We start from the raw sequence: 25,713 nt of genomic DNA on the forward strand, positions 1-25,713 counted from the left end.
AACTAGATGAGCGCTTCTTCCTATTTGGAGTCGAGTGTTGTCGAAATGTGAGTCGGAGCAGCATTGGGATCGGTCGGGTGAATATGAATCGGCTTCGTTTCACCAGACGACTGAAATGCCGAATCCATGGCAGGCTTCTTAGCTCGTAACAAATCACTCGGATCTGCATTCTTTTGATACGCCTGCAATTCCACTACTGCCATTTGTCCATCGGCGATCTTTGAGCCCTTCTGGAAGCACTCTTCTGCCTTCTTCCGATTGCCAGTGATAGTGATCACTCCTTTGGGACCAGGCATCTTCAATTTGAGGTAAACGTAACATGGTCGAGCCATGAAACGTGCATAAGCCGGCCTGCCCAGAATGGCATGATAAGCACTCTGGAAATTCACAACTTCAAACGTCAACTTTTATTTGTGGTAATTCTTGGAATCACCAAAAACCACATCAAGGGCGATCTGGCCGAGTGACTCAGCCTTCTTGCCAGGAATAACTCCATGGAAACTCATATTGCTTTCACTGAGTCTGGACATAGGAACGCCCATTCCCTTCAAGGTCTCTGCATGCAGTATATTAAGGCCACTGCCACCATCCATCAGAACCTTGGTCAACCGAGTGCCTTCGACGACTGGGTCGACCACCAACGCTTGCCTCCCAGGGGTGGCTATGTGTGTTGGGTGATCAGACTGGTCGAATGTAATGGCAGTCTGAGACCACTTCAAATAACTGGGCGTCGCTGGAGCGACCATGTTCACTTCTCTGTTGATGACTTTCAGTCGACTTTTGCTCTCAACATCAGCAAAAATCATCAGAGTTGAATTGACGTGGGGGTAACCATCATCGTCCTCTTCCTTATCCTCAACCTTGTCTGATTCTTTCTCCTTCTCTTTGGGCTGTTTCTCTCGGAATTGTTGGATTAGGAGCCGACATTGTCGAGTGGTATGCTTTGGGTAAATGAGATTACCCTCTTCATCTTTTTTGGTGTGAATGTGGCATGGTAAATCCAACACATCATTTCCATCTTGATCTTTTACTTTTTTGGGGTTCCATGGCCCTTTGGGCTTCCCCTTGAACTTTCCTTGAGTCGCAGCTAAGGCTTCTCCGGGAGCAGCTGGCTCGGCTTTGCGCTTCTGCTTCCGACTGGAGTTCCCTCCCCCGGTTTCGTGGGCGACTGTTTTGTGCTTGCCACTCCGGAGCCGATCCTCCTCTTCACCATTAGCATACTTGGTGGCAATTTCCAGCATTCGACTCAGAGACATATCTCCGGTCCGACCGAACTTCAGATTCAATTCTCGATACTTGACTCCTTCCTTGAGGCACAAACTGCTTGGTGATCAGACACATTCTCCACCGTGTGGTGCAACATGATCCATCTCTGGATATAATATCTCAAAGTTTCATTCGACTTCTGCACACAAGACTGTAGCTCTGTTAGCCCTGCTGGCCATTTGCATGTACCTTCAAATGTTCTGACAAACACTCGAGCAAGCTGTTCCCAGCTATAAATACTGCCAGGTGCTAACTGATTCAACCACGCTCTGGCCGAACCCTCTAACATCAGAGGAAGGTGCTTCATGGCCACTTCATCATTGCCACCACCAATCTGCACAACCACTCGGTAGTCCTCAAGCCAAGTGTCGGGCTTGGACTCACTAGTGAACTTGCTGACTCCAGTCGCCAACCTGAAGTTGGGAGGAATCACTGCTGCTCTGATGGCTCTGCTGAAACACTCGGGACCTGAAACATGCACCCTGCTGCCGGTCGGGTAGTGTCTATCGTGGCCATCTCTGTGTGCTCTGTTCCTGTCAACCAGACCTTGAACAATAATGGATCTCGCGTCAAAGCCTGGCTCTCGGGGGTCGACTGGAATCCTTTGCCCACCACTGTGAGGGCGCCTTTCATCATGTTGCCGAGGCGCGTATGACCCACTCCTTGGGGGAGGAGTGGGTGCTCGACGACGATCATACTACTCACGGTTTCGGTACCGATCCTGTCGATCTCCACGTCCCTCACGCCTTGGAGGTGATCTTGGGCTGTGAGCGGACTAAACTGTGTCTGGATCCTGTTTTGAGACTGTGACACTGCTGTGTTCTGCTCTCCCGCCGCCCGGAGCAAAGCCCGGATCTGCATCAAACCCCTGCCAGCCTCCGACTCGGAAGGCTGAATCGACTCTGCTATTCGGGCAGCAGCTGTGAGATTCTGGATCGGAGTTTGATATACCTGGGTTGGAAGCGGAAAAAGTTGTCGTCGACTAGATTCAGGAACTCGCTGTCGAGCACGCTCGTCGAGTGGGTGCTGGAGATTCTCCAGTCGAGTGCGCTCAGCCAAGTTGGCCAGGCGCACCTCCTCCAAGGCCTGGGCCTCGGGGGTTTCTCCAACAATAGGAGTGTGAAGCGCATCCATGTTACGGCGGCGAAGCTCTTCCCTCTGCTGCGAAGAGATGGGCTCGGGGCGGTACTCCTCGTGGGCACGCGACGGATCGTCTCCGCCATCACCACCGTCGATGCGGTGGAAGCCAGGAGGACTGCGCGGTCCGTTGACCATCAGGACTTCCGCCGGTCACTGCTGTCGCACTCGGATGCGGTCCCAACGGAGCCAGTCGACAGGTCGAACAGGCTGTAGAGAGTTTCGTCGGGCTCGATTGCCGCGACTTGGGGGGTGGCCGACTGGCGAGCCACCGCGTGCCTCACCCACCGCTGGAGCCTCGACCGACCAGAACGCTTGTGCCGGCGGGCTGCAGGGAGTGAAGACGCCACAGGAGCCGACCGATACTGGGTCGACGGCTGCCGCAGGAGGACGCCGTGGACGCATGCGCGAAAGTGCGTTGCCCCGCGAACGAGGAGCGCCTCGACGTTGAGTGGAGCCTCTTGGAGCCAAGCGGAGTCGTCGGTGACGAACACGAGCGCGCCGAGACGGATCTCGCGGCCCTCGGCCAATCCTCCGCCTGAAACCATGCTGATGGGGATCGGAAAAATTGCAACTTCTCCAACAAGTCGCTAAAACACCTGCCCCACGATGGGCGCCAACGGTCGTGATTCTAAGTCTGAAAGTAGAATGGGGGGTAGGGATGTAGAGGCAAGGTCCTAGCTATGGAGAAGCTGTACGCACGAGTTTTACGAGTTCAGGCCCTTCTTAGAGGAAGTAACAGCCCTACGTCTCGGAGCCCGGAGGCGGTCGACTGGATTATATGCGTGTGTGTGTTACAGGGGTGCGAACCCTTCTCCCAGAGGAGGGGGGTGGCTTATATAGAGTGCGCCAGGACCCCAGCTCCCCTCCGTTACACAGGGTTCAATGTTCATAAAGAAGGAGCGTTACAGGTAACGTCTGCAGTAAAGTAATATAAATGACTATTAAGTCTAAGAGTAAATGCCCGACCGTTGCTGCGCGGAGTGGCTTTAGGTCTTCTGCACGTCGAGTGGTTTAGTGGTCGAGTGACCTAAATAAGGGGGGTCTCCGAGTGAATGGTAGGTCGAGTGGATTGCACTCGACACCTTCGTTGGGTCCCCTCTATTTACTCCTGAACCTCTTTGCTTCTAGGACAAGGACCTTAGGTAGGAGGTATAGGTCAGGCCTATTACCCTACCCCAGGTCTATGTCCTCATCAGTCCCCGCTAAACGTTTCTGTTCGTGTGTACATCCCACACACGCTCCAAGGAAAACGTTTCCGTTCACAGGTACATCACACACAATTTTCCCCGTTAAATCATTTGTGATAGCGTTGCCATTGCACACGATATTAACAATTTTATCGTTTGCATTATTGAATGCATCACACACGGTGCGTAGAAGAAACTGTGTGGCAAAGGCTGTCCATCACACACAGTTTTTCTGTGGTAAACGTTTGCGCCATGTGGCCTAACGCAAACAGTTTTCAAGAGGATGTCGTGTGTGATTGTTCATTAATCTAACATGGTTTATTCCTAGAAACTGTGTGCGTTATTGAATGCATCACACACGGTGTTTTCTCAATAACTGTTTGCAATATAAAAACCCAATTAGCATGCTAATTATCTGATTACTAATAATCCATTTATTAATCTAATTGACATTTCATATTAAGCACACAATATATTTCATTTTCATAATGGAAATACATTAGAGTACAACATCATATAGCTTCAGCACTCAGCTACCCCATTACACAACTACACCAGCACCAAGTTTCACATGCAACATCTATAACCTTTCGAAATTTGCATCATAGATGGTACATAGACAGATGTATCTCATCTGGAAAACTGCTGAAGCAGAAGGCGAATATTGAGCCTTCATTGATATTGAAGGTCTTTGTAACTTTAGGCCAGTGCCTGTGGATGATTGACCGTCCATCCTTCGTCCTCTTCAGGAACACTTCAATACTGAACCGTGGGTGTTGTATGAATACCTTTCTCGCCTCTTGACCATACAGGTGGTTTGAGAGGTAATCATCAGTGAAATGCTTTGGAAAGGCCTGAAAACAAGGATGTGCATAAATATCTTCTCTATATTGGAAATGGGGCAAAGGAATAGAAAAGGCAAGGTATAATAGTTAGTACCATCCTGTAGTGAACTGATGTCTTCTTCATTGTGCAAACAAAGATCTTGTTGTTTTTTGTCGCTAATTTCTTTATCCTAACAATCTTTCTGAGCTTCTTGACTTGACTGATATTCATGGACAACTCATTTCCCCATATGCAAAAAGGGTCGAACAGTGGGTCAAAACCTCTTACAGTAGGACCTACATGTGCAAGACCAAATTGTTAAAAACCTAAATATTAGAATGGTTCCTGCAATTGCACAATAATGTGCTATTAGACAACGGACCATTCACGTGCTAACCTCGATTGTAAACCTCAGTGCTTCCCATTGTTTCCCTGCAACACATATAAGGTAGTTAGTCATTAGGTTAAGTAAGGGTTCGCATGCTATCAGTAAAATATGTTGATGAAAAATAAGCACATTGCAGATTCATCAAATTAATTCAAGCCACATGGAAAACCCATTTATCCAAACCAAGCATGATTAAGAACTAGGAAATATAACACTTGTATATGTTTCTCATGTATTAAGTGCAACCAAATTCGATTTATTCCTCACATGCACAACAATACAAAATTCTACCCACGACAATTGGACATCGCATTGCAGAATTGAACCAAGCAGTTAACTAAACACCACAACAAATGAACCAAACATTAACTGAGCACCACATTGCACAATATAACATACTCCTAATAGAATATCAGACAGTTAACCAAACCAAGCATGCTTAACAACTTGGAAATATAGCAATTGTATTTGTTTCTCATGTATTTAGTACAGCCAAATTAAATTTATTCCTCACATGGTATACAATAACAGAATGCACCCACAACAATTAAACATCGCATTGCAGAATTAAACCAAACAAAACAGTTAACTAAACACCACAACAAATGAACCAAACGTTAAATGAGCACCACATTGCACAATATAACATACTCCTAATAGAAGATCAGATAGTTAACCAAACCAAGCATGCTTAACAACTTGGAAATATAGCAATTCTATTTGTTTCTCATGTATTTAGTACAGCCAAATTCGATTTATTTCTCACATGGTATACAATAACATAATGCACCCACAACAATTGAACATCGCATTGCAGAACTGAACCAAACAGCCAACCGCGTCGCGTCGTCGGCGCGCGAGGCGTCGACGGTGGCCTCGACGGCGTGGTGCTCCTCCAAGATCTGGGGGTCGACACGAATGGCAGCCATCGTGACCTCATCCGCGCGTGCGGCTGCAATTTGCTTCTCCGCTGCCAAATGCTCCTTGAGATCCTGGCTATACTGCGCCCACCATGGCTTAGGGCGGCGCTTATTTGGTGGAGGGGTCGGTGATTTGGGTGGAAGGTGTCGCGCTGGCGCCGGCGGTCGGGGCATGTAGTAAATCCAAAACTCGTCTGAAATTCATGAAACTTGGCATGCTATAATGGAAGGGCACCCGACATGTTGTGGTATTTTTTGTGTCCATTTTGAGAGAAGGCGCACTCGAATAACAACCAACAAAGGCATTTGAAACAAATAGATGCCACTGTAACATCTCAAATGTTTTGTATAATTTAAATTGTGCGTGTTCTGTTAACCATTCACGTGATGCCATGCCTCACTCTTTTAATGGCTAGGAGGAGCTGTGCGGACAGGTGCTTGAGTGCCCGACTAAACGGGAGGCGTGCGAGTTGTACTCCAATGCAGAGGCTCACCGGGAAGCGTGCAAGCTGTATGCCGCGCAGGCTCACCGGGAGCGAGCCCTTTGACTTCCATGGCCACCCGCCTTGCTCGCATCCTCTCCATTAATGGCGCCCAAGCCGCAGTTTAATATGTTTTTTAAATATAAAACACTCGTCGCAAACGTTTTAGTTAGAACACCCGTATGCAGAACCGACAACTTCCCCAGGAAGCCAAGGGAAAATGTGCCTAGCAGGATTTGTGCAGCTCTTGATCGCAAACGTTTGCAAACGTTTTAGTTAGAACACCCGTATGCAAACCGACAGCTTCCCCAGGAAGCCAAGAGAAAATGTGCCGAGCAAGATTTCTGCAGCTCTTGATCGCAAATGTTTTAGATAGAACACCTGTATGCAAAGTGAGAGCTATGGTCTTCCCCCTTAAGTCGAGGGAAAATTCGCAGCGCATGATTTGTGCATCCCTTCAATGCAAACGTTGTTTTGATGACCCGTGTGCAACCACGTACAAACAATTTGGTAAGATTTGCATATGTCATATTGGGTATGTTGCCATTTGTCAAACTGGAAAGATTGACATTTGTTGATCTAGTAATATTGCCATTTGTCAATCCTTGTAACACTGCGATATGTCAAAATATGCAGCTAAAAATCACTAGCACTATCTAATTTTTGCAACTAAAATTCATTAATTAAGCATAGATTTCATTCATAGATTAAGCAGTCGTTCTTAATTTATACAACCAGTTCAACTCGACAGCTGAACCGACCAAACTTTTCCCCAATTGTTGCCAACCACGTACTGAAATAGCTAGTTCAATTATATATACTAGCTAATTTTAAGTACGTTGTACAGTTCCACCACATCTATAGTCAGATGAATTGAACAAAATAGCCCCTAAATACTACTACTACGGAGGGGCTTTGTGCTACTTCCGGCAGCCTCTCCTTTGCCGAGCGCGCTTAGTAAGAGGCAGAGGAGGAGGAGGAGCCTACCGACGAGCTGGGCAACTGCAATACGGTGCCTGCCGCTGCTGCACGTTCAACAACGCTCGCCAGCTCGAACGCCCACTGCCACTCCAGATGTTCCCTCTCGAAGCAGCCGGACTGCTCGTAGATCTCCTGATTCCTCGCCTCTGCGTCGGCGTGTGTTGCGGCCACGACTGCGGTAAGGCTCTTTGCGTGCTCAACGAGGCGCTCCTCCTCCTCCCGCAGGAACTCGTTGTAGCGCGCGAGGTCGCTGACGCACGTGCGGGCCTCCACCTCCGCCTCCCTCCTTCAGGTGGCGATGGCGGAGCGGGTGATGATCCCGGCGGTCGACGGTGGGCTGGCGGCCACGGCGGCCGACGATGGGGTGACGGCCACGATGGCCACCTGCCGCCTTCGGGCCATGGTGGCGGAGCGGGAGATGGAGGGTAGTGGGGTGGCGACAACGACGGCCACCTCCCGCCTATGGGGCCCGGCGGTGGAGCGGGCGATGGCCCTGGCTTTCGATGGTGGTGTGGCGGCTGGCAACAGCTGCCGACGGGCAACGGCGGCGGAGCGTGTGGACTGAGCCGCCACCGCGGTGTAGCCTCCCAGCTGGAGCTGTCCTCTGATGACGACAGAGTGGCTGAGCGACGACGACGGACCGGTGCTATTGGTGATTGTGGGAGAAGCAGACGAGATGAGCTATAGGGAGGGAGGGGAAAATGCGACGCAGGACTCGTCGGCTGTGAGGGTTTATATAGCATGCCGGTAAGCATTGGGATTTTGGGGGATTTCACCGAGTCGGGCGGGAAGCTTGCGCGGGAACCTGCGAGGTTCCGCGGGAACGGGCTCACCGACGATTCATTGGCGCCACTTCGAGCCACCGTTTGGCCAAAAGAATGCCCCCGCGCGCTGCGCAAGCTTGCGCTGTAAGCCGTATGCGGCAGCGAGGTGAAAAGATGTGCGAGAGGAGGACGAAAGGACACGTACACATACGGTTAATACAAAAAAACGTTTACGATTAATTACCTACTATATTCCTGTCCTGGTTTATAAGTAGGATTTAACTTATAAAATACTAATGCATGTCGCCAAAGATTATATCGTTGGATTCATATTTGAACATAGTTTCCAGTTATACAATTTTTGTAACATGCATTAACACTTTTTTGGTTAAATTTAAGGTTATATACTAGCAAGCGTTTGCCCGCAACACACACGGCTTATTCCATCACAAACAGCTCGGATGGATCAACACTGTATGCCATGTATCGCACACGCAACTCTAATCTGATTCGTGCTTGATGTCTCCGACATCGCTCGCACAGTAAGTCTTATTTGCCACGTATCAATGTTCCGGACTCTGCTCGCATCCCTCGGCAAGCTCTGCTCGCCGTTAGGTGCCGCAGCGTGCTGTGCTCGCCGTTAGGCGCCGCGACGCACTCTGCTCGCGTCCGTCAGCGCGCTCGGCTTGTGGACAGCTTTTCCTTCCGTGTTCAACTGCTATATGCATATATATATATATATATATATATATATATATATATATATATATATATGATTGTTCGCCGTTGAGGCGATCGCGGAGCGCTCTGCTCGCGTCCCTCCACGCGCGCTCTGCCAGCGGTTGGGCGTGCGGATCACGTCGGGGGCCCCATATGCACGCAGTTGCGCCGCGTGTGTTGCCACACGATGCAGTTACATGCGGCACGATGGAGTTACGCGCTGCAAATTAGAACTGCCATCAGGGCCTGCCGATATTCCTGGCCGTCCGGCTTCCCCTTTAATTCCCGCGGCCATTATAACCTTAGGCTCTTCAACCTTCCTATCGCACCCCACAACACCACAAGCACACCCACGACGACACATAGAGAGGGGATGTCTAGCGGCGCTCCAATGGAGTTCGGCGAGCATAGAGTGGAGACCCACGCGAGGGAGACGGATCTCTCGGTGGTGTACACCATCGACCTGGCCGTGATGGACGACTACATCAACAACGTTGAGCAGTTGCTTGCTCGAGACAAGTACAAGGTGGTCGGCATCGACCTCCAGTACACCGCCGGTCGTCCCGGCATAGATCAGAAGGTTGCCGTCGCCCAGTTGTGCATGCGCCATCATGTCCTCATCTACCACTACTGCATGGCCACAGAGCCTTGCGACTGTTTCAATAGGTTTGTCAACAGCACCAACTACAAGTTCGTCATGGTGGAAACCACAGACGATGTAAAAGCGCTTAGTGTTACGGGCTTGGCATGCAAGAACCTTATTGAAATCTGTGACCACTACAGGGTCTGGGGCAGCACGAAGAAGGACTCCCTGGTCGAACTCGCCTCGGCCATATCGACCCCTACTACGAAAAGATGAAGCAGGATGCCCAGAGAACAAGTCCCGTATCCTGGCACAGGGCCTGGATGCAGCAACTAGATGAACCTCACCTCAGGTTCGCGGCCAAGAGCGTGTACACATGCTACGAGATGCACAGGTGGATCATTGACATGAGGAAGTGCCTCGTTTACCCAAATCGACGAGCCCAGATCGAGCCACAAGTAGAGCAAGCGTCACAAGAAGTAGATGATGATCAGATGATCATTTATGCTAGTTAATCATGCATGTAATATATAGTTTACTTTATTAGTGTGTGGAAATGTCATGTGTGTAGTAGCCACCTATGTAATTATGCATGTAATAGTTTACTTTGGTGTGTGCAAATGCCATGGTTGTAGTAGCCACCTATGTAAGTGGATGTTTAATTTGGTTATACAACCATGTCCTTATAAGTGTGTGTGTGTGTGTGTGTGTTGTTGTTGTTGTTGTTGTTGTTGTTGTTGTTGTTCTGTATGCAATCCCATCGCACAACACACACGTCTTATTAGCAGCAACCGTCTGTGTTATTATCGGTCTTCACACGCATTTCTGATTACAGACCTGTTTGTCGCGTATCACACACATCTTGTTATATTAAACCGTTTCTGTTCTCTTTTCTCAACACAAACAGTTCATCCGAATGAACCGCATGCCGTATATCGCACACACCTTGATCTGGCTGACCGTTTCTTTTGTGTTGCCTAATCACAAACAGTTCATTCGAGTGAACCATATGCTGTATATCGCACACACCTCCATCTGGCTGCCCATTTCTTTTGTTCCTCCTCATCGCAGACAGTTAATTGAACTAAACTGTATGCCCCGCATCGCACACGCAACTAAAATCTGAACCGTGTTTGATGCATCCTCCATCGCAATTTTTTTTGCATCTTTTTGACGGTTTCTTACATCCCCGTTTGCGATTATTGCATCGCACACAGTTTCGTCGAAGGGTCTCTAATCCTAGTGTTGCGTTAGCAGCATCCTGCAGTAGTGTTATTTGCCATTTGCCTCTCGTTTTCCTCTCCCCCACTTCACAAAAATTTGCCGTTTTATTCGCCCTCTTTTTCGTTCGCCGTTTTCTCGTCAGATCTGTTTTTGAGTGCAATCTTGTTGTGTAGTCACAATGACTCAAGAGAACAGCAAGTTGTGCGATTTCTCAAATACGAACAACAATGATTTTATTAGCACTCTGATTGCTCCTCCCACCACTAGTGCGGAGACTTGTGATATTAATACCGCTTTGCTGAATCTTGTCATGAAAGATCAATTTTCCGGTACTCCTAATAAGGATGCCACATCCCATCTTAACACATTCGTGGAATTATGCGATATGCAAAAGAAAAAAGATGTGGACAATGATGTTGTGAAGTTGAAATTATTTCCGTTTTCTTTGCGAGATCGTGCAAAAATTTGGTTTTCTTCTTTGACTCGCAATAGTATCGATTCTTGGAATAAGTGCAAAGATGCTTTCATTACTAAGTATTTTCCGCCCACAAAAATTATTTCCCTTAGAACCCATCATGAATTTCAAGCAACTTGAACATGAGCATGTTGCACAATCTTGGGAAAGGATGAAATTGATTCTAAGGAATTGCCCAACTCAAGGGTAAAATCTTTGGATGATCATACAAATTTTGTATGCGGGGTTGAATTTTGTTTCTCGTAATCATTTAGATTCTGCCGCGGGTGGTACTTTTATGGAAATTACTTTGGGTGAAGCCACCAAATTGCTTGATAATATTATGGCAAATTATTTACAATGGCATACTGAAAGAGCTCCTACTAGTAAAAAAGTTAATTTCTTCTTTGAGTGAAAAAGTTGATGCCCTTATGAAATTGGTTGCTAATAGAAGTGCTCCTATTGATTTTAATGATGTGCCTTTGTCTACTTTGATTGAGCAAAATAGTGATGCCATAGATGTGAATTTTATCTCGCGGAACAATTTTAATAACAATGCTTATAGAGGTAATTTTAATCCTAGGCCTTTTCCTAGTAATTCCTCTAATAATTATGGTAATCCTTCTTATAATAATAATAGGAACACCTCTGATCTTGAGAATAATATTAAAGAATTTATCAATACTCAAAAGGTTTCAATGCTACAATGGAAGAAAAGTTGAATAAGATTGATGATTTGTCTAGAAGTGTTGATAGAATTTCTCATGATGTGGAAAATCTTAAGATGAAATTTTTTGTGCCTAAAGTTGAAGAATCAATTAAAGCTCTTTATGTTTCTATGGATGAAAGTAAGAAAAGAACCGCTATACTTAGAGCCAGAAGAGAATTTTTTGAAAAAGCGTTTTCTAGTGATTGCTTTCATAAAAGTGATGAAGATCTTAAAATGATTGGTGTCTCTTCTATTGATTCTTTGTTTAATAAAATTAAGATTGATGAAAAAGGGACTAGAGAAGAGTCAACTTTAGCTATAAGGTGTCACGATAATTCGGAGGGTGAAAATCTTGTTGAGAAAATTGATAAAAGTGGGTTTGAAGAGGTCAAAACTTGAACTAGTGATGTGCCCACTCTTTTGGATTACAAAGACTTTAATTATGATAGTTTCTCTTTGATTGATTGTATTTCTTTGTTGCAATCCATGATAAATTCACCCCATGCTTATGAACAAAATAAAGCTTTTACTAAACATATTGTTGATGCTATGATGAAAGATTTAGAAGAAAAGTTGGAATTAGAAGTTTCAATTCCTAGAAAATTACATGATGAATGGGAACCTACTATCAAAGTTAAGATTAAAAATTATGAGTGTTTTGCTTTGTGTGACTTGGGTGCTAGTGTTTCTACAATTCCGAAATCTCTTTGTGATGTGCTTCGTCTTACCGATATTGAAGAATGTTCTTTAAATTTGCATTTGGCGGATTCTACTATTAAAAAGCCTATGGGAAGAATTAATGATGTTATTATTCTTGCAAATAGGAATTATGTGCACATAGATTTTATTGTTCTTGATATTGATTGCAATCCGTCTTGTCCAATTATTCTTGGTAGACCGTTTTTACGTACTATTGGTGACGTGATTGATATGAAAGAAGGCAATATTAAATTTCCATTTCCACTAAGGAAGGGTATGGAACACTTACCTAGAACAATAATTAGTCCACCATATGAATCAATCATGATGGGATCTTATGGATCTAGAAACAAAGATGACAATACTTAGATCCTTGCTTTATGCCTAGCTAAGGTCATAAAACTATAGCGCTTGTTGGGAGGCAACCCAATGAATAAAATTTAATTTTGCCTTTTGCTTTCTGTTCTTGAGTGTTAGCACAATTATGCTACTGTCATGATTGTGTTTTTTGTGTTTTAATTTGTTGCGGAACGTAGCAGAAATTCAAAATTTTCTACGCATCACCAAGATCAATCTATGTAGTAATCTAGCAACGAGGGGAAGGGGAGTGCATCTACATACCCTTGTAGATCGCGATGCGGAAGCGTTGCAAGAACGCGGATGAGGGAGTCGTACTCGTAGCGATTCAGATCGCGGTTGATTCCGATCTAAGCACCGAAGAACGGTGCCTCCGCGTTCAACACACGTGCAGCCCGGTGACGTCTCCCACGCCTTGATCCAGCAGGGAGAGAGGGAGAGGTTGAGGAAGACTCCATCCAACAGCAGCACGACGGCGTGGTGGTGGTGGAGGAGCGTGGCAATCCCGCAGGGCTTCGCCAAGCACCGCGGGAGAGGAGGAGGAGGGAGAGGGGTAGGGCTGCACCGAAAGAGAGACGTTCTCGTGTCTCTTGGGCAGCCCAAACCTCAACTATATATAGGGGGGAGGGGGCTGCGCCCCCCTTAGGGTTTCCACCCCCAAGAGGAGGCGGCCAGCCCTAGATCCCATCAAGGGGGGCGGCCAAGGGGAGGAGAGGGGGGGCGCCCCACTAGATGGGCCCTAAGGCCCATCTGGACCTAGGGTTTGCCCCCTCCCACTCTCCCATGCGCCTTGGGCCTTGGTGGGGGGGCGCACCAGCCCACCTGGGGCTGGTCCCTCCCACACTTGGCCCACGCAGCCTTCTGGGGCTGGTGGCCCCACTTGGTGGACCCCGGGACCTTCTCGGTGGTCCCGGTACATTACCGATTTCACCCGAAACTTTTCCGGTGACCAAAACAGGACTTCCCATATATAAATCTTTACCTCCGGACCATTCCGGAACTCCTCGTGACGTCTGGGATCTCATCCGGGACTCCGAACAACATTCGGTAACCACGTACATACTTTCCCTATAACCCTAGCATCATCGAACCTTAAGCGTGTAGACCCTGCGGGTTCGGGAACCATGCAGACATGACCGAGACGTTCTCCGGTCAATAACCAACAGCGGGATCTGGATACCCATGTTGGCTCCCACATGTTCCACGATGATCTCATCGGATGAACCACGATGTCGGGGATTCAATCAATCCCGTATGCAATTCCCTTTGTCTAACAGTATGTTACTTGCCCGAGATTCGATCGTCGGTATCCCTATACCTTGTTCAATCTCGTTACCGGCAAGTCCCTTTACTCGTTCCGTAACTCACATCATCCCGTGATCAACTCCTTGGTCACATTGTGCACATTATGATGATGTCCTACCGAGTGGGCCCAGAGATACCTCTCCGTTTACACGGAGTGACAAATCCCAGTCTCGATTCGTGCCAACCCAACAGACACTTTCGGAGATACCCGTAGTGCACCCTTATAGCCACCCAGTTATGTTGTGACGTTTGGCACACCCAAAGCATTCCTACGGTATCCGGGAGTTGCACAATCTCATGGTCTAAGGAAATGATACTTGACATTAGAAAAGCTCTGAGCAAACGAACTACACGATCTTGTGCTAGGCTTAGGATTGGGTCTTGTCCATCACATCATTCTCCTAATGATGTGATCCCGTTATCAACGACATCCAATGTCCATGGTCAGGAAACCGTAACCATCTATTGATCAACGAGCTAGTCAACTAGAGGCTTACTAGGGACATGGTGTTGTCTATGTATCCACACATGTATCTGAGTTTCCTATCAATACAATTCTAGCATGCTTAATAAACGATTATCATGAACAACGAAATATAATAATAACCAATTTATTATTGCCTCTAGGGCATATTTCTAACAGTCTCCCACTTGCACTAGAGTCAACAATCTAGTTCACATCACTATGTGATTAACACTCAATGAGTTCTGGTTTGATCATGTTATGCTTGTGAGAGAGGTTATTAGTCAACGGGTCTGAACCTTTCAGATCCGTTTGTGCTTTACGAATATCTATGTCATCTTTGTGGATGCTACCACATGCTACTTGGAGCCATTTCAAGTAATTGCTCTACTATACGAATCCGGTTTACTACTCAGAGTCATCCGGATTAGTGTCAAAGTTCGCATCGACGTAACCCTTTACGACGAACTCCTTTTCACCTCCATAATCGAGAAAATTCCTTAGTCCACTAGGTACTAAGGATGAGTTCGACCGCTGTCATGTGATCCATTCCCGGATCACTATTATACCCCTTGACCAACTCATGGCAAGGCACACTTCATGTGCGGTACACAGCATAGCATACTGTAGAGCCTACGTCTAAAGCATAGGGGACGACCTTCGTCCTTTCTCTCTCGCTGTGGTCAGGTCTTGAGTCTTACTCAATACTCACACCTTGTAACATAGCCAAGAACTCCTTCTTTGCTGATCTATTTTGAACTCTTTCAAAATCATATCAAGGTGTGCGTTCTTTGAAAGTATCATCGGGCGTCTTGATCTATCTCTATAGATCTTGATGCCCAATATGTAAGTAGCTTTTATCCAGGTCTTCCTTTGAAAAACTCCTTTCAAACAACCCTTTATGCTTTCAAGAAATTCTACATCATTTCGGATCAACAATATGTCATTCACATATACTTATCAGAAATGTTGTAGCGCTCCCACTCACTTTATTGTAAATACAAGTTTCTAACAAACTTTGTATAAACCCAAAAACTTTGATCACTCCATCAAAGCGTATATTCTGACTCCGAGATGCTTGCTCTAGTCCATGGAAGGATCGCTGGAGCTAGCATACCTGTTAGCATCCTTAGGATCGACAAAACCTTTCTGATTGTATCACATACAACCTTTCCTTACGAATGGTAAGGAAACTTGTTTTGACATCCATCTGCCAGATTTCATAAATGCAGCTAATGCTAACATGATTCCGACAGACCTAAGCATCGCTACGGATGAGAAAAAAACTCATCATAGTCAACTCCTTGAACTTGTGAAAATACTCTTTGCCACAAGTCGAGCTTCATAGACGGTAACATTACTGTCCATGTCTGTCTTCTTCTTAAAGATCCATTTATCTCAATGGCTTGCCGATCATCGGGCAAGTTCACCAAAGTCCATGCTTTGTTCTGATACATGGATTCTATCTCGGATTTCATGGCCTCGAGCCATTCTTCGGAATATGGGCCCACCATCAGTTCTCCATAGCTCATAGGTCCATCGTTGTCCAACAACATGACTTCCAAGACAGGATCACGTACTACTCTGAAGTATTACGTATCCTCGTCGTCCTACGAGGTTTGGTAGTGACTTGATCCGAAGTTTCATGATCACCATCATAAGCTTCCACTTCAATTGGTGTAGGTGCCACAGGAACAACTTCCTGTGCCCTGCTACACACTAGTTGAAGTGACGGTTCAATAACCTTATCAAGTCTCCACCATCCTCCCACTCAATTCTTTCGAGAGAAACTTTTCCTCGAGAAAGGACCTGTTTCTAGAAGCAATTACTTTTGCTTCCAGATCTGAAATAGGAGGTATACCCAACTGTTTTGGGTATTCTATGAAGACGCATTTATCCGCTTTGGGTTCGAGCTTATGAGCCTGAAACTTTTTTTCACATAAGCATCGCAGCTCCAAACTTTTAAGAAACGACAACTTAGGTTTCAATAAACGGTGTCGTCTCAACGGAATTGCGTGGTGCCCCTTTTAAAGTGAATGCGGTTGTCTCTAATGCCTAACCCATAAACGATAGTGGTAATTTGATAAGAAACATCATGGTATGCACCATATCCAATAGGGTGCAGTTATGATGTTCGGACACACCATCACACTATGGTGTTCCAGGCGGTATTAATTGTGAAACACTTTCCACAATGTCTCAATTGTGTGCCAAAATCGTATCTCAGATACTCATCTCTATGATCATATCACAGACATTTTATCCTCTTGTCACGACGATCTTCAACTTCACTCTGAAATTACTTGAACCTTTCAATAATTCAGACTAGTGTTTCATCAAGTAAATACACTCAACATCTACTCAAATCATCTGTGAAGTAAGAACATAACGATATCCACTGCATGCCTCAGCACTCATTGGACTGCGTACATCAAAATGTATTACTTCCAATAAGTTGCTCTCTTGTTCCATCTCACTGAAAACGAGGACTTTCAGTCATCTTGCCCATGTGGTATGATTTGCATGTCTCAAGTGATTCAAAATCAAGTGAGTCCAAACGATCCATCTGCATGGAGTTTCTTCATGCATATATACCAATAGACATGGTTCGCATGTCTCAATCTTTTCAAAAACGACTGAGTCCAAAGATCCATTTACATGGAGCTTCTTCATGCGTTCTATACCAATATGACTCAAATTGCAGTGCCACAAGTATGTGGTACTATCATTACTATCTTATATCTTTTGGCATGAACATGTGTATCACTACGATCGAGATTCATTTTAGGTGCAAGACCATTGAAGGTATTATTCAAATAAACAGAGTAACCATTATTCTCCTTAAATGAATAACCGTTTTGCGGTAAACATAATCCAATCATGTTCAACGCAAACACCAAATCTCGATGGTAGAGGGAGCATGCGATGCTTGATCACATCAACCTTGGAAACACTTCCAACACATATCGTCATCTCACCTTTAGCTAGTCTCCATTTATTCCGCAGCTTTTATTTCGAGTTACTAACACTTAGTAACCGAACCGATATCTAATACCCTGGTGCTGCTAGGAGTACTAGTAAAGTACACATTCATATAACGTATATCCAATATACTTCTGTCGACCTTGCCTGCCTTCTCATCTACCAAGTATCTAGGGTAGTACTGCTTCAGTGACCGTTCCTCTCATTACAGAAGCACTTAGTCTCGGGTTTGGGTTCAACCTTGGGATTCTTCACTAGAGCAGCAAACGACTTGCTGTTTCATGAAGTATCCCTTTTGCCCTTGCCCTTCTTAGACTAGTGGTTTTACTAACCATCAACAATTGATGCTCCTTCTTGATTTCTACTCTCACGGTGTCAAACATCGCGAATAGCTCAAGGATCATCATAATTATCCTTGATATGTTATAGTTCATCACGAAGCTCTACTAGCTTGGTGGCAGTGACTATGGAGAACTATCACTATCTCATCTGGGAGATTAATCCCACTCGATTCAAGCGATTGTGGCACTCAGACAACCTGAGCACACGCTCAACGATTGAGCTTTTCTCCCTTAGTTTGCAGGCTTAAGAAACTTGTCAGAGGTCTCATACCTCTTGACGTGGGCACTAGTCTGAAATCCCAATTTCAGTCTTCGGAACATCTCACATGTTCTGCGACGTTTCAAAACGTCTTTGGTGCCACAATTCTAAACCGCACTGAACTATCACGTAGTCATCAAAACGTGTATGTCAGATGTTTCGTAACATCTACAGACGACGCAGAGGTTCAGCACATCGAGCGGTGCATTAAGGACATAAGCCTTCTGTGCAGCAATGAGGACAATCCTCAGTTTACGGACCCAGTCCGCATAATTGCTACTACCAACTTTCAACTAAATTTTCTTTAGGAACATATCTTAACCAGTAGAACTAAAGCGCAAGCTATGACATAATTCGCAAATACCTTTTTGACTATGTTCATGATAATGAAGTTCATCTGATTATGAACTCCCACTCAGATAGACATCCCTCTAGTCATCTAAGTGAAACATGATCCGAGTTTAACTAGGCCGTGTCCGATCATCACGTGAGACGGACTAGTCAAGATCGGTGAACATCTCCATGTTGATTGTATCTTCTATACGACTCATGCTCGACCTTTCGGTCCTCCGTGTTCCGAGGCCATGTCTGTACATGCTAGGCTCGTCAAGTCAACCTAAGTGTATTGCGTGTGTTCCGAGGCCATGTCTGTACATGCTAGGCTCGTCAACACCCGTTGTATTCGAACGTTAGAATCTATCACACCCGATCATCACGTGGTGCTTCGAAACAACGAACCTTCGCAACGGTGCACAGTTAGGGTGAACACTTTCTTGAAAATATTATAAGGGATCATCTTACTTACTACCGCCGTTCTAAGCAAATAAGATGCAAAAACATGATAAACATCACATGCAATCAAATAGTGACATGATATGGCCAATATCATCATGCTCCTTTGATCTCCATCTTCGGGGCACCATGATCATCTTCGTCACCGGCATGACACCATGATCTCCATCATCATGATCTCCATCATTGTGTCTTCATGAAGTTGTCACGCCAACGATTACTTCTACTTCTATGGCTAACGCGCTTAGCAATAAAGTAAAGTAATTTACATGGCGTTATTCAATGACACGCAGGTCATACAAAAAAAATAATGACAACTCCTATGGCTCCTGCCGGTTGTCATATTCATCGACATGCAAGTCGTGATTCCTATTACAAGAATATGATCAATCTCATACATCACATATATCATTCATCACATCTTCTGGCCATATCACATCACATAGCACATGCTGCAAAAACAAGTTAGACGTCCTCTAATTTTTGTTGCAAGTTTTTACGTGGCTTGTATAGGTTTCTAGCAAGAACGTTTCTTACCTACGTAAAACCACAACGTGATATGCCAATTTCTATTTACCCTTCATAAGGACCCTTTTCATCGAATCCGTTCCGACTAAAGTGGGAGAGACAGACACCCGCTAGCCACCTTATGCAACTAGTGCATGTCAGTCGGTGGAACCTGTCTCACGTAAGCGTACGTGTAAGGTCGGTCCGGGCCGCTTCATCCCACAATGCCGCCGAAACAAGATAAGACTAGTAGCGGCAAGAAGAATTGGCAACATCTACGCCCACAACTGCTTTGTGTTCTACTCGTGCATAGAAACTACGCATAGACCTAGCTCATGATGCCACTGTTGCGGAACGTAGCAGAAATTCAAAATTTTCTACGCATCACCAAGATCAATCTATGGAGTAATCTAGCAACAAGGGGAAGGGGAGTGCATCTACATACCCTTGTAGATCGCGATGCGGAAGCGTTGCAAGAACGCGGATGAGGGAGTCGTACTCGTAGCGATTCAGATCGCGGTTGATTCCGATCTAAGCACCGAAGAACGGTGCCTCCGCGTTCAACACACGTGCAGCCCGGTGACGTCTCCCACGCCTTGATCCAGCAAGGAGAGAGGGAGAGGTTGAGGAAGACTCCATCCAGCAGCAGCACGACGGCGTGGTGGTGGTGGAGGAGAGTGGCAATCCCGCAGGGCTTCGCCAAGCACCGCGGGAGAGGAGGAGGAGGGAGAGGGGTAGGGTTGCACCGAAAGAGAGACGTTCTCGTGTCTCTTGGGCAGCCCAAACCTCAACTATATATAGGGGGGAGGGGGCTGCGCCCCCCTTAGGGTTTCCACCCCCAAGAGGAGGCGGCCAGCCCTAGATCCCATCAAGGGGGCGGCCAAGGGGGGGGGGGGGGGGGGGGCGCCCCACTAGATGGGCCCTAAGGCCCATCTGGACCTAGGGTTTGCCCCCTCCCACTCTCCCATGCGCCTTGGGCCTTGGTGGGGGGGCGCACCAGCCCACCTGGGGCTGGTCCCCTCCCACACTTGGCCCACGCAGCCTTCTGGGGCTGGTGGCCCCACTTGGTGGACCCCCGGGACCCTCCCGGTGGTCCCGGTACATTACCGATATCACCCGAAACTTTTCCGGTGACCAAAACAGGACTTCCCATATATAAATCTTTACCTCCGGACCATTCTGGAACTCCTCGTGACGTCCGGGATCTCATCCGGGACTCCGAACAACATTCGGTAACCACGTACATGCTTTCCCTATAACCCTAGCGTCATCGAACCTTAAGCGTGTAGACCCTACGGGTTCGGGAACCATGCAGACATGACCGAGACGTTCTCCGGTCAATAACCAACAGCGGGATCTGGATACCCATGTTGGCTCCCACATGTTCCACGATGATCTCATCGGATGAACCACGATGTCGGGGATTCAATCAATCCCGTATTCAATTCCCTTTGTCTAACGGTATGTTACTTGCCCGAGATTCGATCGTCGGTATCCCTATACCTTGTTCAATCTCGTTACCGGCAAGTCTCTTTACTCGTTCCGTAACTCACATCATCCCGTGATCAACTCCTTGGTCACATTGTGCACATTATGATGATGTCCTACCGAGTGGGCCCAGAGATACCTCTTCGTTTACACGGAGTGACAAATCCCAGTCTCGATTCGTGCCAACCCAACAGACACTTTCGGAGATACCCGTAGTGCACCTTTATAGCCACCCAGTTACGTTGTGACGTTTGGCACACCCAAAGCATTCCTACGGTATCCGGGAGTTGCACAATCTCATGGTCTAAGGAAGTGATACTTGACATTAGAAAAGCTCTGAGCAAACGAACTACACGATCTTGTGCTAGGCTTAGGATTGGGTCTTGTCCATCACATCATTCTCCTAATGATGTGATCCCGTTATCAACGACATCCAATGTCCATGGTCAGGAAACCGTAACCATCTATTGATCAACGAGCTAGTCAACTAGAGGCTTACTAGGGACATGGTGTTGTCTATGTATCCACACATGTATCTGAGTTTCCTATCAATACAATTCTAGCATGGATAATAAACGATTATCATGAACAAGGAAATATAATAATAACCTATTTATTATTGCCTCTAGGGCATATTTCCAACAATCCGGTGCTTTAGTGCTGGTATGATCGCATCCGACATGTTACCCCCGTCTTCGTCCCTTATGCTTGCCCCTCCCAGCTCCACTACACACACGATTGCACATTCCTTTGGCCGCTCCCGCTCAACTACGGAGACGAGTTTTACCACGGTTCAACTGCACCAGTGCCTATTTACCATGGTTTCGACCCCTTTCAGAACACGCTTGCCGCCGCTAGACGCGTGAATAATGAGCAGCGAGCTAAAACTTACCGTAAACGTGCAAAATAATAAAACGTGCTAAACATACGTCGCGCTCGTGCGTTTTGTTTTGCACGCGGTACAAAAAAATTAAAAAGGGAATGCAACACGAGGACTTCCCAGGAGGTCACCCTTCCTAGTACTACTCTCGCCCAAGCACGCTTAACTTCGGAGTTCTGATGGGATCCGGTGCTTTAGTGCTGGTATGATCGCATCCGACATGTTACCCCCGTCTTCGTCCCTTATGCTTGCCCCTCCCAGCTCCACTACACACACGATTGCACATTCCTTTGGCCGCTCCCGCTCAACTACGGAGACGAGTTTTACCACGGTTCAACTGCACCAGTGCCTATTTACCATGGTTTCGACCCCTTTCAGAACACGCTTGCCGCCGCTAGACGCGTGAATAATGAGCAGCGAGCTAAAACTTACCGTAAACGTGCAAAATAATAAAACGTGCTAAACATACGTCGCGCTCGTGCGTTTTGTTTTGCACGCGGTGCAAAAAAATTAAAAAGGGAATACAACACGAGGACTTCCCAGGAGGTCACCCATCCTACTACTACTATCGCCCAAGCACGCTTAACTTCGGAGTTCTGATGGGATCCGGTGCTTTAGTGCTGGTATGATCGCATCCGACATGTTACCCCCGTCTTCGTCCCTTATGCTTGCCCCTCCCAGCTCCACTACACACACGATTGCACATTCCTTTGGCCGCTCCCGCTCAACTACGGAGACGAGTTTTACCACGGTTCAACTGCACCAGTGCCTATTTACCATGGTTTCGACCCCTTTCAGAACACGCTTGCCGCCGCTAGACGCGTGAATAATGAGCAGCAAGCTAAAACTTACCGTAAACGTGCAAAATAATAAAACGTGCTAAACATACGTCGCGCTCGTGCGTTTTGTTTTGCACGCGGTGCAAAAAAATTAAAAAGGGAATGCAACACGAGGACTTCCCAGGAGGTCACCCATCCTAGTACTACTCTCGCCCAAGCACGCTTAACTTCGGAGTTCTGATGGGATCCGTGTTGGAGAACGTAGCAGAAATTCAAAATTTTCTACGCATCACCAAGATCAATCTATGGAGTTTACTAGCAACGAAGGGAAGGGGAGTGCATCTACATACCCTTGTAGATCGCGATGCGGAAGCGTTGCAAGAACGCGGATGAGGGAGTCGTACTCGTAGCGATTCAGATCGCGGTTGATTCCGATCTAAGCACCGAAAGTACGGTGCCTCCGCGTTCAACACACGTGCAGCCCGGTGACGTCTCCCACGCCTTGATCCAGCAAGGAGAGAGGGAGAGGTTGGGAAGACTCCATCCAGCAGCAACACGACGGCATGGTGGTGGTGGATGAGCGTGGCAATCCCGCAGGGCTTCGCCAAGCACCGCGGGAGAGGAGGAGGAGGGAGAGGGGTAGGGCTGCACCAAAAGGAGACGTTCTCATGTCCGTATGGCAGCCCAAACCTCAAGTATATATAGGGGGGAAGGGGGCTGCGCCCCCTTTAGGGTTTCCACCCCCAAGAGGAGGCGGCCAGCCCTAGATCCCATCAAGGGGGGCGGCCAAGGGGAGGAGAGTGGGAGGCGCCCCACTAGATGGGCCCTAAGGCCCATCTGGACCTAGGGTTTGCCCCCTCCCACTCTCCCATGCGCCTGGGCCTTGGTGGGGGGGCGCACCAGCCCACCTGGGGCTGGTCCCCTCCCACACTTGGCCCACGCAGCCTTCTGGGGCTGGTGGCCCCACTTGGTGGACCCCCGGGACCCTCCCGGTGGTCCCGGTACATTACCGATTTCACCCGAAACTTTTCCGGTGACCAAAACAGGACTTCCCATATATAAATCTTTACCTCCGGACCATTCCGGAACTCCTCGTGACGTCCGGGATCTCATCCGGGACTCCGAACAACATTCAGTAACCACGTACATACTTTCCCTATAACCCTAGCGTCATCGAACCTTAAGCGTGTAGACCCTACGGGTTCGGGAACCATGCAGACATGACCGAGACGTTCTCCGGTCAATAACCAACAGCGGGATCTGGATACCCATGTTGGCTCCCACATGTTCCACGATGATCTCATCGGATGAACCACGATGTCGGGGATTCAATCAATCCCGTATGCAATTCCCTTTGTCTAACGGTATGTTACTTGCCCGAGATTCGATCGTCGGTATCCCTATACCTTGTTCAATCTCGTTACCGGCAAGTCTCTTTACTCGTTCCGTAACTCACATCATCCCGTGATCAACTCCTTGGTCACATTGTGCACATTATGATGATGTCCTACCGAGTGGGCCCAGAGATACCTCTCCGTTTACACGGAGTGACAAATCCCAGTCTCGATTCGTGCCAACCCAACAGACACTTTCGGAGATACCCGTAGTGCACCCTTATAGCCACCCAGTTACGTTGTGACGTTTGGCACACCCAAAGCATTCCTACGGTATCCGGGAGTTGCACAATCTCATGGTCTAAGGAAATGATACTTGACATTAGAAAAGCTCTGAGCAAACGAACTACACGATCTTGTGCTAGGCTTAGGATTGGGTCTTGTCCATCACATCATTCTCCTAATGATGTGATCCCGTTATCAACGACATCCAATGTCCATGGTCAGGAAACCGTAACCATCTATTGATCAACGAGCTAGTCAACTAGAGGCTTACTAGGGACATGGTGTTGTCTATGTATCCACACATGTATCTGAGTTTCCTATCAATACAATTCTAGCATGGATAATAAACGATTATCATGAACAAGGAAATATAATAGTAACCAATTTATTATTGCCTCTAGGGCATATTTCTAACATAATTAGTGTTTGTGCCAAGCAAAGCCTTTAGGATTATGTTGGGTGATAGTTGATTTGATCTTGCTGAAAAACATAAACTTTCGCGCTCACGAAAATAATTCTCATTTTTAACAGGAGCGTGATAAAATAGCAATTCTTTTTGCATCAGATTAATATACAAATTTCTCACGTGGTCCTAATGTTTCAGAATTTTTGGAGTTACAGAAGTATTCGAAATATCCAGATTGCTACAGACGGTTCTGCTTTTGACATATTCTGTTTTCTTTGCGTTGTGTGCTTGTTTTGATGATTCTATGGTTTTCTTTGATGAGTTTTTGCCATAGAAAATTTGGAACACGGTAGATATAATGCAATAATAAAATATGAATTGGTTTTCTACAGTACTTATAGTAGTGATTTGTTTTCTTATACTAACGGATCTCATGAAGGTTCTTGTTGAGTTTTGTGTGATTGAAGTTTTCAAGTTTTGGGTGATATTATGATGGATGAAAGAATAAGGAGTAAGAAGAGCCTAAGCTTGGGGATTCCCATGGCATCCCAAGCTATTATCCAAAGAGAATCAAGCAACTAAGCTTGGGGATGCCCGAGTGGCATCCCCCTTTCTTCTAACGATCATTGGTACTTTACTCGGAACTATATTTTTATTTGTCACATACTATGTGTTTTGCTTGGAGCGTCTTGTATGATATGAGCCTTTGCTCGTTTTGCTTTTTATTTTAAGTCTTGAGTCCTTGCCTGGCACACATATTTGAGAAAGCCAAAATTATGCCACGACTTGTTAGAATTGCTCTCTATGCTTCACTTAAATCTTTATGAGCTATGGAATTGATCTAGTGCTTCACTTATATCTTTTTGAGCACGGTGTGCTTTGTTATTTTTTCAAGAAATGCCCTCATGCTTCACTTAGATTTATTTGTGAGTTAGTAAATTTTTTAAGAAATTCTCTCTTGCTTCACTTAAATTAATTTGAGAGAAAGAAATATTATGCTCATGATCTTCACTTATATTTGTTTGAGCTTATCAAAAGCAACACATGAAAATTAGTCCCAAAGTGATAGATATCCAAGAAGAATATAATAAAAACTTTCATGAAGATCATTGGACAAAATAAACTTGATTCCTTGTAATAGTTTTGAGATATGATGATGTGATATGTGAGTCATGTTGATGAGTAATTGTGCT

At 46.3% G+C, this 25,713-nt stretch overlaps 2 non-coding genes and 1 pseudogene across 2 annotated transcripts; all 3 read right to left on the reverse strand.

Annotated features, from left to right (window-relative positions):
* Positions 1 to 21,814: 21,814 nt before the first annotated feature.
* LOC123171595 (5S ribosomal RNA) lies at positions 21,815 to 21,933 on the reverse strand. Its single transcript, XR_006485306.1, has one exon. It is a non-coding gene; the product is annotated as a 5S ribosomal RNA (ribosomal RNA).
* Positions 21,934 to 22,234: 301 nt separating this feature from the next.
* LOC123171833 (5S ribosomal RNA) lies at positions 22,235 to 22,353 on the reverse strand. Its single transcript, XR_006485426.1, has one exon. It is a non-coding gene; the product is annotated as a 5S ribosomal RNA (ribosomal RNA).
* A 301-nt stretch (positions 22,354 to 22,654) lies between these two features.
* Positions 22,655 to 22,773, reverse strand: LOC123171614 (uncharacterized; annotated as a pseudogene).
* Between the last annotated feature and the right edge of the window lie 2,940 nt (positions 22,774 to 25,713).

Source organism: Triticum aestivum, chromosome 7D (assembly GCF_018294505.1).
Source record: "Triticum aestivum cultivar Chinese Spring chromosome 7D, IWGSC CS RefSeq v2.1, whole genome shotgun sequence".
Taxonomy (NCBI): Eukaryota; Viridiplantae; Streptophyta; class Magnoliopsida; order Poales; family Poaceae; genus Triticum; species Triticum aestivum.